Source organism: Eleutherodactylus coqui, chromosome 13, assembly GCF_035609145.1.
Source record: "Eleutherodactylus coqui strain aEleCoq1 chromosome 13, aEleCoq1.hap1, whole genome shotgun sequence".
In the NCBI taxonomy this organism is placed as follows: Eukaryota; Metazoa; Chordata; class Amphibia; order Anura; family Eleutherodactylidae; genus Eleutherodactylus; species Eleutherodactylus coqui.
In genome coordinates, this window is record NC_089849.1 from 113,575,015 (window position 1) to 113,589,948 (window position 14,934).

At 42.5% G+C, this 14,934-nt stretch overlaps 1 protein-coding gene across 1 annotated transcript in view; it reads left to right on the top strand.

The window, feature by feature from the left end:
- Window positions 1-268: 268 nt before the first annotated feature.
- SOX9 (SRY-box transcription factor 9) overlaps window positions 269-14,934 on the top strand; it is a 38,184-nt gene continuing 23,518 nt past the window's right edge. The window contains exon 1 of the mRNA XM_066588200.1: window positions 269-398. The gene's annotated coding sequence lies outside the window, so the exon portion shown is untranslated. The remainder of the gene's footprint in view (window positions 399-14,934) is intronic.

Consider the following 14,934-nt stretch of genomic DNA (forward strand, 5'->3'; position numbering starts at 1 on the left):
ACACGTCCTGTAGAAGAAAAAAACAAGGTAGAATAAAGGATCCTTTTTTTCCAGCAACGCCAACACAGCTGAGGAATACCAGGGAAAGGCAGATCCATGCCTTTGTTCCTCTGCTGGGCTATACTGTACACTAACAATACCTGCATTCAGGCTTTGCCAAGGCAGCACAAAGTGCTTACCCTTCCAGCGCAGATAAGAGTAGGCAGGCAAAATGACTTTCAACAATATTTTGCTTCATGTTAACTGTACATGAGCGCCGAGTACAGTAGATCAGTGCACAGACCAGGTCAGTGTGGCCAGGAGAGGGAGAGCCCAGGTTCTCCCTGGATCTACTAATCTCACACCTTTGCTTAGTTCAGGCTCCTCAGAAACACCTTGAGATTGAATAAGTTTGCAAGGTACGTTACCTTTCCCTGCTTTTTGGATGATTTGGCTAGGAATCCTAACTTTGAGACATTATCATTTACTGACAATGATAAGAGCTAAAAATGGAGACTATGTTCTTATCGAAAAGTAGTTCTTGCTTGGAAGTGACTCCTGTCAATGACGGCAGATGTGGGGTATTGGCTGGCAATATCAAACCAAATGTCATATCCCTCAACAGTCACAAATGACAGCCTGAATAGTCGAATAGTCAACCCTAATTGGTCATACCTGCCACAAGTTCTTAATTTGATCATACAGACATAGTAGAGTGGAGTTTGTCAGCTGGCACTACTCATGGTGCTCTCACGTTACCTGTGGTTTAGCATTTGGCTGCAACTGAACGTGCGGCATTATCTTGACTCCAAGACTTGTTCCAGTGTGCAAAAGATACAGCTAAATAATAAATTAATGTCTTTATGCATTTAGTTTTTCTTAAAAATATAGAAATGCTGCTTAATAATATCCGCTTTTATGCTTTCCAACGTATGCGATCGCTTTACATGTATATTATAGTATTGGATACGTCATTAAATGCCTTATTTATTGTAAGTCTTTGGCTGTCACAGTCACATCGGAAAAGATGGTTATTATTCTGTAGATTGATGAGGTTTTTGCTGTGTGCATAGAATTCAGGCTCAGTGGTTAAGAGCACTGAATGTAAAGGAGAACCTGAGCAGGAGTTTCGAAGGATTTTGCTGAAATTTAGTAGAATTGTTCCGCTGCGGAAAATCCCTATATAATATTATATGGTGGTAGGTAAAGAATCGGACTCTGTGGTTTGGAGTTTATTTTACTACTTTTAACATACATATCATCCCTACTGGGGAATTGATTCTTGAGGCTTGACATGCAATGTGGCGATGGACTCCTGGGTAACAGATAAAGAGGAATTAAGTTTTCTTACCTTAAAAAGATACATCATCATTACTGTATTTAATCCTGATATTGACAGGACAGTATGCTAATGAAACAATGTTGCTGGTTGGAATGCATATACATATGAGTTAGTTACAGTTGTAGCAGAGCTGGAGCAGTGATCCAGCTAACTCTCTGCTTCAGTCTTATCCTACATATTTCCTTGTAGTCCTGTGTAACAGTCATATCCCGATGAGTTAATCAATGATGCAAAAAATACATCCATGACAAACTCAGCTCTGCTCCATCAGTAAAGTTGTCGTTTGACATAACTAATAAGAAATGCCCATTTTGGTTACTGATCAGCATCCTGTGTCCAACAAACTTTAATAATGCCCACAGCTTGTTTCACAAAGTCATTGGAGCCCGCTCGGCAGTTCATGCCCCACTGGGCCCACCTGTAGGTGCTGCCCTTGTTTCCCAGTCCTCAGCGTTACTGCGGTAATTAGGTTATTGTTATGTACAGATAATGGACTTGCTTCCTAAGGCTGTAAATGGAATGGTATTCCTCTGGTGATTCTCTAAAGATCTGTACATCTGCCCCTTACTAGAAATCACTAGTTAGGTTAAAAACTACCCGAAACGCTGAAGCAGAACTGCATCTACCTGTGACCGCCTGTCATATAGGAATGCAGCATTATCTCCGCTCATTAAGGTACTAAAGAAACAGTTTAGTGTCAGATCAAACTCTGCTACATCTGCTACCATTGTCCTTCCTTCTAATTCGCACATCTAGTTACACCTTTAGTTTTGTGTGTATAGAAAAGTGAAGTCATTCACCCAGTGATAAAGTTATAAAGACTTCGCTACTTTCTCAACAACTTTTCCATGTATGTTTTTTCTGTATATTTACTTTTCACTGGATAGCAAATTTGGACAAATCTTAGTCATGGTAATAGAGGGACCACTTTTCATGAGCTAAGAGCAGTTCTTGCTCTTCAGAATCCCACCTGTCCATGCATTACTCAGACCCCCAAGTTTGTAGGTATAATATAGGCAGGTATGGGGCTGCTATGGGACACCGCCCAGGCTGGTTGATGAAGAATTAACCCTATGGTCATAGAAAGGAATCGGGGGGCAAACAAGAGCCAAATCCTTCCAGTGTCAGGTCTTAAAGGCGTGGAGGTGTAAAGCAGGATGCCGCCATTTATGAATCTGTGCTATGGAGTCCTCTAACCTGTATGAACTCTGAAGACACGGACTGTTTTCTTAGAGCTTTGTGTATCGCTTCACTTTTTCTAGGAGCCTTCAGAAAAATGTATAAAAGAAATGCTCCAAAGTGAACATATTTTTGAAAACTTTTCTGTAAAATAAATCTATGAACTATTTCTATATACTTGGTTAATGCAGTGCTCAAGGGGCGAAGACAAACATGAATGTCAATGGGAGTTTTTAATACATAAGAATGTCCTGAGCTTAGGAAACGTTCAATGTTCTGAATTTTCCAAGCCAAGTGGATATGATAGAAGATTCTCCGGGGGCCTGGTTTGGATTTCCAAGTTTGTTGTTGCTGCTAAAAATCGCACCCAAATTTGTATTTCGAGATGTCATTGAGATGGGGTATAGGCATCAATGAAATTGTACTTCCACTGACTTCAACCTACAGCATGTCTCTGACATTTGCCATTGGAAACCATAGACCCAATGCTCATGATGAAGTGTTAAAGCTGGTTATTAGTATTGCGGTTTCTTCGTGTTAAGTTTAATATTGGTGGAAGTTCAACCAACCTTTTGATTTGTTTAGACAGCCACTTAGGAGACACATCCAGGTGGAACTACCCATACAAAATAGAAAGAAATTCATCACTAAATATGAATATTAGTATTTCTGGCTAAATTCTGTAATTCATGTCTTGGCTTTTCAAGCTCAAATGGAGTTTCAATTAAAGCAACACCAGTCGTACATAACATGCACAATGGGAGATATGAATAGTGAGGTAGCTTGGTTCTAAAAGCCAGTTTGCAGTTACAGGAATCACATCTAGGGGGACTTTGAAAGTGACAACCATGAGTTCGAAGTCAAACACTGCTAAGAGCCTTGAGTGCTGGATCCCGAAGGACATCACAAGTTTTGATACATGAGATTCAATATAGACATTTGGGACAGACTAGAGTAATGGTGGGCTGGTGGTCTGTCCGGCCACTGCAGCAGCTGCATAAGCTTCTGGTAGTACTTGCGTCTAAAGTTATATGCAACTAATGTACAACTACTACCTCATCAGATGAGAGAGATGCTCTTAAAATGAAACTCCATCTATAATCAACTAATATAGAATCCAGCAGCATCTCTATAATTCATCGTTGACATTTTTTACATTATTCCCCTTATTTTTCATTTCCTCGCTACTTTTTTCGGTTTATAAATATCTATTAGTGCTCCCTGGAAACAGTCAACAAGCTGCTGTTGGTACGTTTGTTGCTCTAATTTTAGTATTTGTAGTATTTCATGTGCATAAAGGTGTGCTATTCCAAATTCTCTCATGGAGAAGCTGATTGGAGTAGAGCTGCTGATGGTTCGGCCATTAATACAATTCCTGACCATCCAATTCAGCAGGACAAATGGCCTCCTTACACGGAACGGTTATCATTCAAAATATTGTTCAAACGAGCGAAAGTGAACGATAATCATTCAGACTAAATGTGGGAAAACGACCCAACAACCAGAAATAATCGTTCAGACTAAATGTGGGCCAACGACCCAACAACCAGCGATAATCGTTCAGACTAAATGTGAGCCAACGACCTAACAACCAGCGATAAACGTTCAGACTAAATGTGAGCCAACGACCCAACAACCAGCGATAATCGTTCAGACTAAATGTGGGCCAACGACCCAACAACCAGCGATAATCGTTCAGACTAAATGTGGGCCAACGACCCAACAACCAGCGATAATCATTTAGACTAAATGTGAGCCAACGACCCAACAACCAACGATAATCGTTCAGACTAAATGTGGGCCAACGACCCAACAACCAACGATAATCGTTCAGACTAAATGTGAGCCAACGACCCAACAACCAACGAAAATCGTTCAGACTAAATGTGGGCCAACGACCCAACAACCAACGAAAATCGTTCAGACTAAATGTGGGCCAACGACCCAACAACCAACGATAATCGTTCAGACTAAATGTGAGCCAACGACCCAACAACCAACGATAATCGTTCAGACTAAATGTGAGCCAACGACCCAACAACCAACGAAAATCGTTCAGACTAAATGTGGGCCAACGACCCAACAACCAACAATAATCGTTCAGACTAAATGTGAGCCAATGACCCAACAACCAACGATAATTGTTCAGACTAAATGTGAGCCAACGACCCAACAACCAATGATAAACGTTCAGACTAAATGTGAGCCAACGACCCAACAACCAACGATAAACGTTCAGACTAAATGTGAGCCAACAACCCAACAACCAACGATAATCGTTCAGACTAAATGTGAGCCAACAACCCAACAACCAACGATAATCGTTCAGACTAAATGTGAGCCAACGACCCAACAACCAATGATAATCGTTCAGACTAAATGTGAGCCAACGACCCAACAACCAACGATAATCGTTCAGACTAAATGCAAGCCAACGACCCAACAACCAACAATAATCGTTCAGACTAAATGTGAGCCAACGACCCAACAACCAACAATAATTGTTCAGACTAAATGCAAGCCAACGACCCAACAACCAACGATAATCGTTCAGACTAAATGCAAGCCAACGACCCAACAACCAACAATAATCGTTCAGACTAAATGTGAGCCAACGACCCAACAACCAACGATAATTGTTCAGACTAAATGCAAGCCAACGACCCAACAACCAACAATAATCGTTCAGACTAAATGTGGGCCAACGACCCAACAACCAACGATAATCGTTCAGACTAAGTGTGAGCCAACGACCCAACAACCAACGATAATCGTTCAGACTAAATGTGGGCCAACGACCCAACAACCAACGAAAATCGTTCAGACTAAATGTGGGCCAACGACCCAACAACCAACGAAAATCGTTCAGTCTAAATGTGGGCCAACGACCCAACAACCAACGATAATCGTTCAGACTAAATGTGAGCCAACGACCCAACAACCAACGATAATCGTTCAGACTAAATGTGAGCCAACGACCCAACAACCAACGAAAATCGTTCAGACTAAATGTGGGCCAACGACCCAACAACCAACAATAATCGTTCAGACTAAATGTGAGCCAATGACCCAACAACCAACGATAATTGTTCAGACTAAATGTGAGCCAACGACCCAACAACCAATGATAAACGTTCAGACTAAATGTGAGCCAACGACCCAACAACCAACGATAAACGTTCAGACTAAATGTGAGCCAACAACCCAACAACCAACGATAATCGTTCAGACTAAATGTGAGCCAACAACCCAACAACCAACGATAATCGTTCAGACTAAATGTGAGCCAACGACCCAACAACCAATGATAATCGTTCAGACTAAATGTGAGCCAACGACCCAACAACCAACGATAATCGTTCAGACTAAATGCAAGCCAACGACCCAACAACCAACAATAATCGTTCAGACTAAATGTGAGCCAACGACCCAACAACCAACAATAATTGTTCAGACTAAATGCAAGCCAACGACCCAACAACCAACGATAATCGTTCAGACTAAATGCAAGCCAACGACCCAACAACCAACAATAATCGTTCAGACTAAATGTGGGCCAACGACCCAACAACCAACAATAATCGTTCAGACTAAATGTGAGCCAACGACCCAACAACCAACGATAATTGTTCAGACTAAATGCAAGCCAACGACCCAACAACCAACAATAATCGTTCAGACTAAATGTGAGCCAACGACCCAACAACCAGCGATAATCGTTCAGACTAAATGTAGGCCAACGACCCAACAACCAACGATAATTGTTCAGACTAAATGCAAGCCAACGACCCAACAACCAACGATAAACGTTCAGACTAAATGTGAGCCAACGACTCAATAACCAACGATAATCGTTCAGACTAAATGTGGGCCAACAACCAACGATAATCGTTCAGACTAAATGTGAGCCAACGACCCAACAACCAACGATAATCGTTCAGAGTAAATATGAGCCAACGACCCAACAACCAACGATAATCGTTCAGACTAAATGTGAGCCAACGACCCAACAACCAACGATAATCGTTCAGACTAAATGTGAGCCAACAACCCAACAACCAACGATAATCGTTCAGACTAAATGTGAGCCAACGACCCAAAAACCAATGATAATCGTTCAGACTAAATGTGAGCCAACGACCCAACAACCAACGATAATCGTTCAGACTAAATGCAAGCCAACGACCCAACAACCAACAATAATCGTTCAGACTAAATGTGAGCCAACGACCCAACAACCAACAATAATTGTTCAGACTAAATGCAAGCCAACGACCCAACAACCAACGATAATCGTTCAGACTAAATGCAAGCCAACGACCCAACAACCAACAATAATCGTTCAGACTAAATGTGAGCCAACGACCCAACAACCAACGATAATTGTTCAGACTAAATGCAAGCCAACGACCCAACAACCAACAATAATCGTTCAGACTAAATGTGAGCCAACGACCCAACAACCAGCGATAATCGTTCAGACTAAATGTAGGCCAACGACCCAACAACCAACGATAATTGTTCAGACTAAATGCAAGCCAACGACCCAACAACCAACGATAAACGTTCAGACTAAATGTGAGCCAACGACTCAATAACCAACGATAATCGTTCAGACTAAATGTGGGCCAACAACCAACGATAATCGTTCAGACTAAATGCAAGCCAACGACCCAACAACCAACGATAAACGTTCAGACTAAATGTGAGCCAACGACTCAATAACCAACGATAATCGTTCAGACTAAATGTGGGCCAACGACCCAACAACCAACGATAATCGTTCAGAGTAAATATGAGCCAACGACCCAACAACCAACGATAATCGTTCACTTTATCTTTGATTATTTTATACAGTGAATGTGAAAGACTGAATGATACGGAACAGTTCTGGCTTAAACGAGCCGACGATGTATCTGCCTGTCTAAACAGGCTACATGAGAGTGAGCGAAATTCCGATATCATTTGCTCGATCAAACAATGAATGTTTGGTGTAAACGGAACCTAAGAAAGTGGTACATACCACCAACAAACTGTAACTCAGAGGGCTCACTGTGGGCATTCTTCATGCCAACTGGCTTAACATCATAAAGTGGCCAATGTCCTTCCTTAAAGTCTTTTTAAGACAGATGTGCAAGTCATGCAAAACCCAGATCCCCAAGTGTTCTCTACAGTTTTATCATACGTTATAACGTTTGTTATATAAACCATCTATGTAGGAAAATTTGGGTAAAAAGTAATCACCCATTGTTCTATATATTCTCTAACTGTCCATTACGAAGGTCATACGCTCTCTGTATTCAATGTTACAGTATGGTTGCAACACTGTAGCCGTTTGTATCTGTTATTTCATGACCCATTTTCTCACACCAGAAAGTAGATCATCCTTATGTTAATGATTCTTCTGTTGAGAGTTAGCAAACTCCTCCCGAAGTCGAACAGTTCCATTATACAGTAACCCTTTAGAATACAATTAACCGATACTTTAGGAACACTGAGCCGAAGTGAGTCCAAAGGTCTCAAGAAGCCAATGTTAGACGTTTCACCAAGTATCGTGTTAAATATATAATACATTGGGAATCTCGTTTCTATTATCTGCAGACTTTTCAGTTGGTTTTGGAATTCCAAGTCCCTTAAAAGATTAGCTGCTATTATACTCTTCCTGGCGGCATCAGGGTCTGTAAATAAATATAATAAGGGGGGAAATCAAGGTCAACTGAGTCCTCCATGTGTGAGACGGGAACAACCTAAGGCACGGCAGTACTCCAACCCCCCAGGCATACAAGGGTTAAGCTTTGGGCTATATCAACACGTATTACTCTATGCCAGTTGCCCCGTCTCTGTTAAATAAGCTGGAATCGTGTTTATTATGCAGTGGCGCAGAAAGGTGAAGTTTTTAAATAAATAAGGTCTACATAAATAAACCACCCCCCGCCCTCAGCAAACTTAACTGATCCGGGAGCAGTCCTCAATATTTTTCAAATAAATCATAGTTTCAAATGAACCTGAGCCCGGCAGATAAGATTTCCAAATGACTTGAGTTGAAGGGAGGGTTCAGGATCAGCAAAGTCGGCTGAACAGAACCAAAACAAACATTTTTACAAGTTCCAGAAGTCACCAACCCACCACCCGTCCTCCTCCACTTTGTGAGTCAGGGGGCTAGAGAAAGCTGCAAATTACAGACTACGTCTTGGCATGTCGAGCAGGAAAACTGTGTCTCCCCGGTTGGGTTTGACTGACCTTTAGAACATAACTTGTGTATCATCCTTCAAAAAGTCAAACAATTTGATAAATGACAAATTCTAGATTCCTAGCCAGTGAATTATAGGAGAATCTATATATATATATATATATACAGGAATTCCCGCATACAAGAGGGCAAATTTACTAATGCTGCCTGATAGTTAGACAAAGCAAACTCAGGTGAGGCAATCAAAAGATATGCCCAATCTACAACAGTGTGCGCAGGCTAGCTGATAGACCTGGATCACCTTGCTAGAAGTTAGACATGTAACTTTTTCTAGATGCTTTTGAAATGTTAAGCAAGGCGCAAAAGATGTCTAAAATATACCAATTGTGGTGGACTATATGTGCGCCAGTTGCTAGGTGCATTGTCAATAGTAAGTCTATCCCAATGTATCTCAACTGTAGTTCTGCCAACAGAATATACATTATCAGACTACAGTTCCTTGGGCTCATCAGCGTAAATGTTCTGAGGGCCATCCATATATACAGAACATGTGTTAATCCGAGCGTCAAGATGTGAGGATTGTCTGGTTGGACAACCCCTACCTCTGTGGTCAGACAGTAGAGGGATGGGATCCAAGAAATGATAAATAAAATCAATGGGTCATCTGAGTAATGCACGGACAGGTTGGGTTCTCCAGAGGAAAATCCACATTTTCTAGCACGATAACAGAACACAATACTGCCCTATTATATTTCCATTATCACAATCAGTCCCTTTAAGAGATTGAGGATAGTAGAGAAGGGATGCAGAGAGTAATACCCCATTTACACCGACAGATAATCAATCAAAAGTCGTTCAAATGACAGTTTAGCATGACAGTTTTGAGCGATCATCTTTGCATATCTCTCGCTGAATACTACAGCAGTTTTGAATAAACAAACAGCTGTAGTGTTCTCTGGGCTTACAGCCTGTGCCCTGCTGTGAATTCACAGCAGGACACAGGCACAGAGAATCTTATCAGTGCAGCCAGCTGATAACATCCTGCTCCGTTGATAGCAGCTGATCGCTCAATTCTAGCTAGCTAGAATTGAGCAATCAGCGACTCATGCACGAAAACTGCACAATGTCCCTGCATTTAGGCAGAACGAGAATCGCTTAAAAGATTCTTTTGAGCGAATTTTGAGTGATTCTCATTGTGTCTAAATCAGCCTTTAATCAAGCACCTTATACCTTGCCACTACTTTACAACAACCAGTGTCTGCTGGTTAGATAATAGGCTACCCCAGGCGGTGGCCAGTATTTTGCCGATTCATTACTTCTCTGCTCTACTTTCTCTGCCATCTTATGAGCAGATCGATCTTACATCTTAACAGTCCCTTGCACAGTAGACTTCCTTCATATCGGTATCTGATACTTCAAAAGTCCAACAGTGTCTATAATGTAGGATATAAAACTCCAGCACTAGTTTGTATAGTGAGATAACAGCCAAGCACTTGTCCGTAGTAAACTATTTGGTTGCCTCTATAGTTTCCCAAAGGCCTTTTAACAAATAGGAGCTGCAGTCTGAGTAGTTGCTATGAACCACTATTCTACTTGCACCAGTTTTGATAAATCCGACACATTGTCCTTTCATGGTAGCCACATATTGTTTCCACTAATTATGGGTGGTTTCACACTTGCGCCCCGGATTCCGCTTTCCTGCTCCGTTCAGAGAGCAGGAAAAGGGAATCCCCGCAGCCGAACGTCTATGTATCGGGAGGGAACTAAACAGCGCCAGACGGATCCCATTGACTATAATGGGGTCCGTTCGGTTTCCGCTCAACTGCTCAACTTTTGGATGGAAGAAAAAGTGCTGCATGCAGAGCTCTTTGAGCCGGAACTTTGGCCCAAATGTTCCAATGCAGATGTGAAACCAGCCTATGTTACTTATATAAAGCCAAGTTATTCCTCAGCTCTGCACACAGCTTGCCACTCACATCACTCACGATCTAATTTCTTAGTTACAGACACACAGACACACTAGGACCAATTTCATAAGAAGCCGATTAACCTATATGTATATTTCTTTAAGAGTAGGCAAAAATCTGAAAAAAATCCCCATAGAAACATTGGGAGAACATATATAATACATATAGATTTTGTCCTTTGCTTGAGAGCAGTGCTAACCTTCTCTTAGCCTGCCCATACGTGCCACTGCACTTCTCTTAGCAACGAGCATCTCTAGGCATAACAGGGAAAGGGAACCTGATGTGTCAACTACTTGTGCAGGTTTATAGTTTTACTACTATTTCATAGTAACATAGTATGTTAGGCCAAAGCAGACACATGTCCATCCAGTTCAGCCTATTACCCCCAATGTTAATCCAGAGGAAGGCAAAAAAAAATACCTCCAATGTGGTAGAAGCCAATTTTCCCAACAAAATCCCAATCTGGCAATCAGAATACCATATATCCTCGGGTATTAACTGACCCGAATAGAAGTCGAGTCAATAGATTTTACTACAAAAAACTGGTAAAACTTATTGACTTGAGTATATACTAGGTAAAAAAAAAACAAGCACAATACTCACCTCCCAGCCAGTGTCTGTGTCCCCGGCACTATGGTCTTCCCGGCGGTGTGGCAAGCTGCTTGAGAATTCTCCCTGCTGTCATCTCCCTGCTCGGCTTTGCATTTCCCCGCCGTCAGCACTGTGTAAGTAAGCGCTGTGATTGGATCGAGCGCCAGCCAATCACAGCCGGCGCTCGATTAACCAATCACAGCCATTCAGTGATGTAATTCACCGAATGGCTGTGAATGATCGAGCACCACCTGTGATTGGCTGGCACTTGATCTAATCACAGCGCTTACTTACACAGCGCTGACGGCGGGGTAATTCAAAGCTGAGCATGGAGATGACAGCGGGGAGAATTCTCAAGCAGCTTGCCACACCGCCGGGGAGACCATCACGCCAGGGACACAGACGCCGGCTGGGAGATGAGCATTGCAGGGTTTTTTTTTACCTCACTCGAGTATAAGCCGAGGGGGGCTTTTTCAACAGAAAAAAAATGTGCTGAAAAACTCGGCTTATACTAGAGTATATACGGTAATCCCTGATTGAAATGAGTAGCAGCTTCCATAGTCTTCAGACAGAGGTCACATGGATAAACTCCATTGAAATACTGCCCCTAGTGGACAAATCTTGAATAATACTAAACGGTACTTTAGGTAGCTGACTTTTCTCTTTACCCCTTCGTGATGAGCCTATTTTATTGTCTTGAGGACCAATTGGCTTTTATTGTCGCATTTCAAGAGTCATAATTTGATGCCATATGAGGGCTGGTTTGTTTTTTGGCGGGGACTTGTACTTTTTAATGGCACCACTTGGGTACATATAATGTGTTGTATAACTAGTAATACATTTTTGAGGTGGAAGATGGAAAACACCCCAGAAATTCCACTATTGTTTTTGGGTTCTGTTTTTATAACGTTTACCATTCAGATATAGTAACATGATAACGTTTATCTGGATCGGCACGAATACTACGATAACAAGTTTTTATAGATTTTTCTTTTTTTTACTACTTTTGCACAATAAAAATATTTTTTTGGAGAACAGCAATTGAATCTGCACCCCCGTAGTCCAAGACGCATAACATTTCTATTTCTCCAGCAGTGGAGCTCTGCGAGTGATTAGTTATTGCGGGAAGCGCTGTAGTTTGTATTGGCACTATTTTGAGGTACATGTGGCTTTCAGATTTTATTGTGTTTTTTAGGAGGTGAACAAAACAAGAATAGGAATTCTGACGTTACTTTTTGAAATTACTTTCATGGCATTCAATAAAAAATAAAAAAGTTTCATTGCTTGGGTCGTTACGAACGAGATAATACCTATTAGTTGTTGCTGTTTAAAGCACTTTTGGGGTATTTTATCCATTTAAGGGCTCTTTTCCACGAGCGTATATCGGCCACTGTTTTCACAGCCGGCCGATATACCCTACATTGGCGGAGATAAAACTGGTGAACAGGAGCACAAATCAAACGTTTGTGCACCCGTTCAGACGGCATGGGTCCCGGCGCATATACGCCAAGACTACTATGCCATCGCCCCTTTTCCCTCCCTATTGCAGGCTCACCTCTGCTCTCCTCCCCGCTCATTCTTTGCAATGGGAGGGGGCAGATTGGAGGCGGGGCTAAGCGCCGACCCGTCCCCTCTCCCATTGATGGCTATGAACAAGGGGCGGGCAATGGGCAGTAGCATAGCTACGCCACTTTCTGCCCCTTGTCCTGCGCTTAGCTCCGCCCACAGCCCGCTCCCTCCCATTGCAAAGAGCCAGTGGGGAAGAGCAGAAGTGAGCCTGCATGGGGGGAGGAGAGCAGAGGGAGGGAGTTTAGTAGCCACGCTGCTAAACTCCCTCCCAACTGCGGCGGCTGCCATGGGCTCCCACAGGAGCCCATACAGAGGCTGACGTATTCCGGCCCAAAAGATAGTTCCAGGACTATTTTTTGGGCCCAACGTAAAAACGCTCGGCGCTATATTGGCCGGCCGGGTGCTTTCACATCTCAGGAATACGGCCATGTGATCTGATGCATTGAAATTCAATGCATCAGATCACAGCGTATATCAGTCGGCCGTGAAAACAGCCGGTCGATATATGCTCATGGGAAAGAGCCCTAAAATGAGTTTTGTGGGGATAATGCATTTTCTTTTTTTTTAGGCTGGATATTTTTTTCTTTAAATTAAATTTGATTGAACTGTTTTTATGTTTTCTTTAGTCCCTAAAGATATGATTGTTCAATCACTTGGATAATACACTGCACTACTTATGTAGTACATTCTACTAAGCCTATGACAGCAGATCATTAGACTCTGACAGAGCAGGGTCTAATAGTCTGAGTTACATGGCAGACATGGAGGCCTTTGTCAGTCTTCCGGCTGCCATGGGAACCCATTGGTACTTAGCAATCGCACTGTAGGGTGCTGATTGGTGACATAAAGTGGCCCTCCCCCTGTCATCTGCTTATACGCTACAGATGCTATCAATTGTGCAATGCAAGGGGTTAAACTGCCAAAATCTGAGGTTTCTCCTCTATTGGAAGTTAGAGCAGGAGCCTGGCTGTCAGTAGTCAACAAAGCCACAGCCTAAAAAAGATGTATGTGCAGGTTAAAAGCCCATTAGTGAGGTCAGTAAAGAGGCGTACTAAGGGGTTAAAGTACGGACAGAGATGTAGGGTCACTGTGCTTTTTTCTTGCTGCCGTCTACTGTCCCTTTAACAGCTGCGCCGGCCACAGTTTGTGCTAGCCATTCTGTTATATAGATGTAAGCCTCTTTTGTGCTCCGACATCTGAAACCTATTAAGTAAACACAGGTAGCTCGTACAAACATGTGCTGACCACATTACACTCTGCAACTACATTTCCACAACTTTACTTCTCCAAATAAACAATTATGTCCTCTGTACATTACCAGGGAATCTGCACAAACAGGTAGGGGGAACGGGAGTTTTCTTTGAAACCCAAACTGTGCCGTCTCGCTCTCCGCTGGTGCCGGACTGCGATCCGAGCTGTTTTTTTGGAAAACATAGGCAGGCAGTTTTAGATTACGCAGACAGATTCATTTATTTGTCTGAAGCGAGATAGGAAGCATCATGTAGGCTTTCAGTCTGACAGATTAATATTGCTTTAACCCTTTACCTGCCGGCAGCGGGGAGGTTATAAGACGTGCAGAGGTTACATTTGCCAATAGGGTCCTATCCCAAAAGGGGTTCGTAGGAAAAATAAAAGTGCAGAGGTACAACGTGTCATCATACTAATAATGATGTTGTATGAAGCTGATTTATCTTACTTTTTCCATAAAGAAACATTTAAAGGGGTTGCCGAGTTATAAATTATTGATGGTCTATCCTCAAGATAGGTCATCGGTAATAGATCGACGGAAATCCATTTTTACCAAGGATCTGTGCCAATCAGCTGTTCTCTGGGCTGTTGTGCTTGGGCACTGAGCTGAGTTCTGCATGAAGCAGACAGCTCTATTCCCACTGCAGTGGTCAGGCTTGGTATTGCAGGCATTGAAATGAATGGGAACTTGACCTGCAATACCAAGCCTGACCACTGCAGCAAGAACAGAGCTGTCTGCTTCCTGCAGAAATTAGCTCAATGCATAAGTACATCAGCTTAGAGAATAAGGGCTCATGTCCACGGGCAAAATATGATTTAAGATCCGCAGCGGATCTCCCGCATGCGGATCCGCATCCCATAGGGATGCA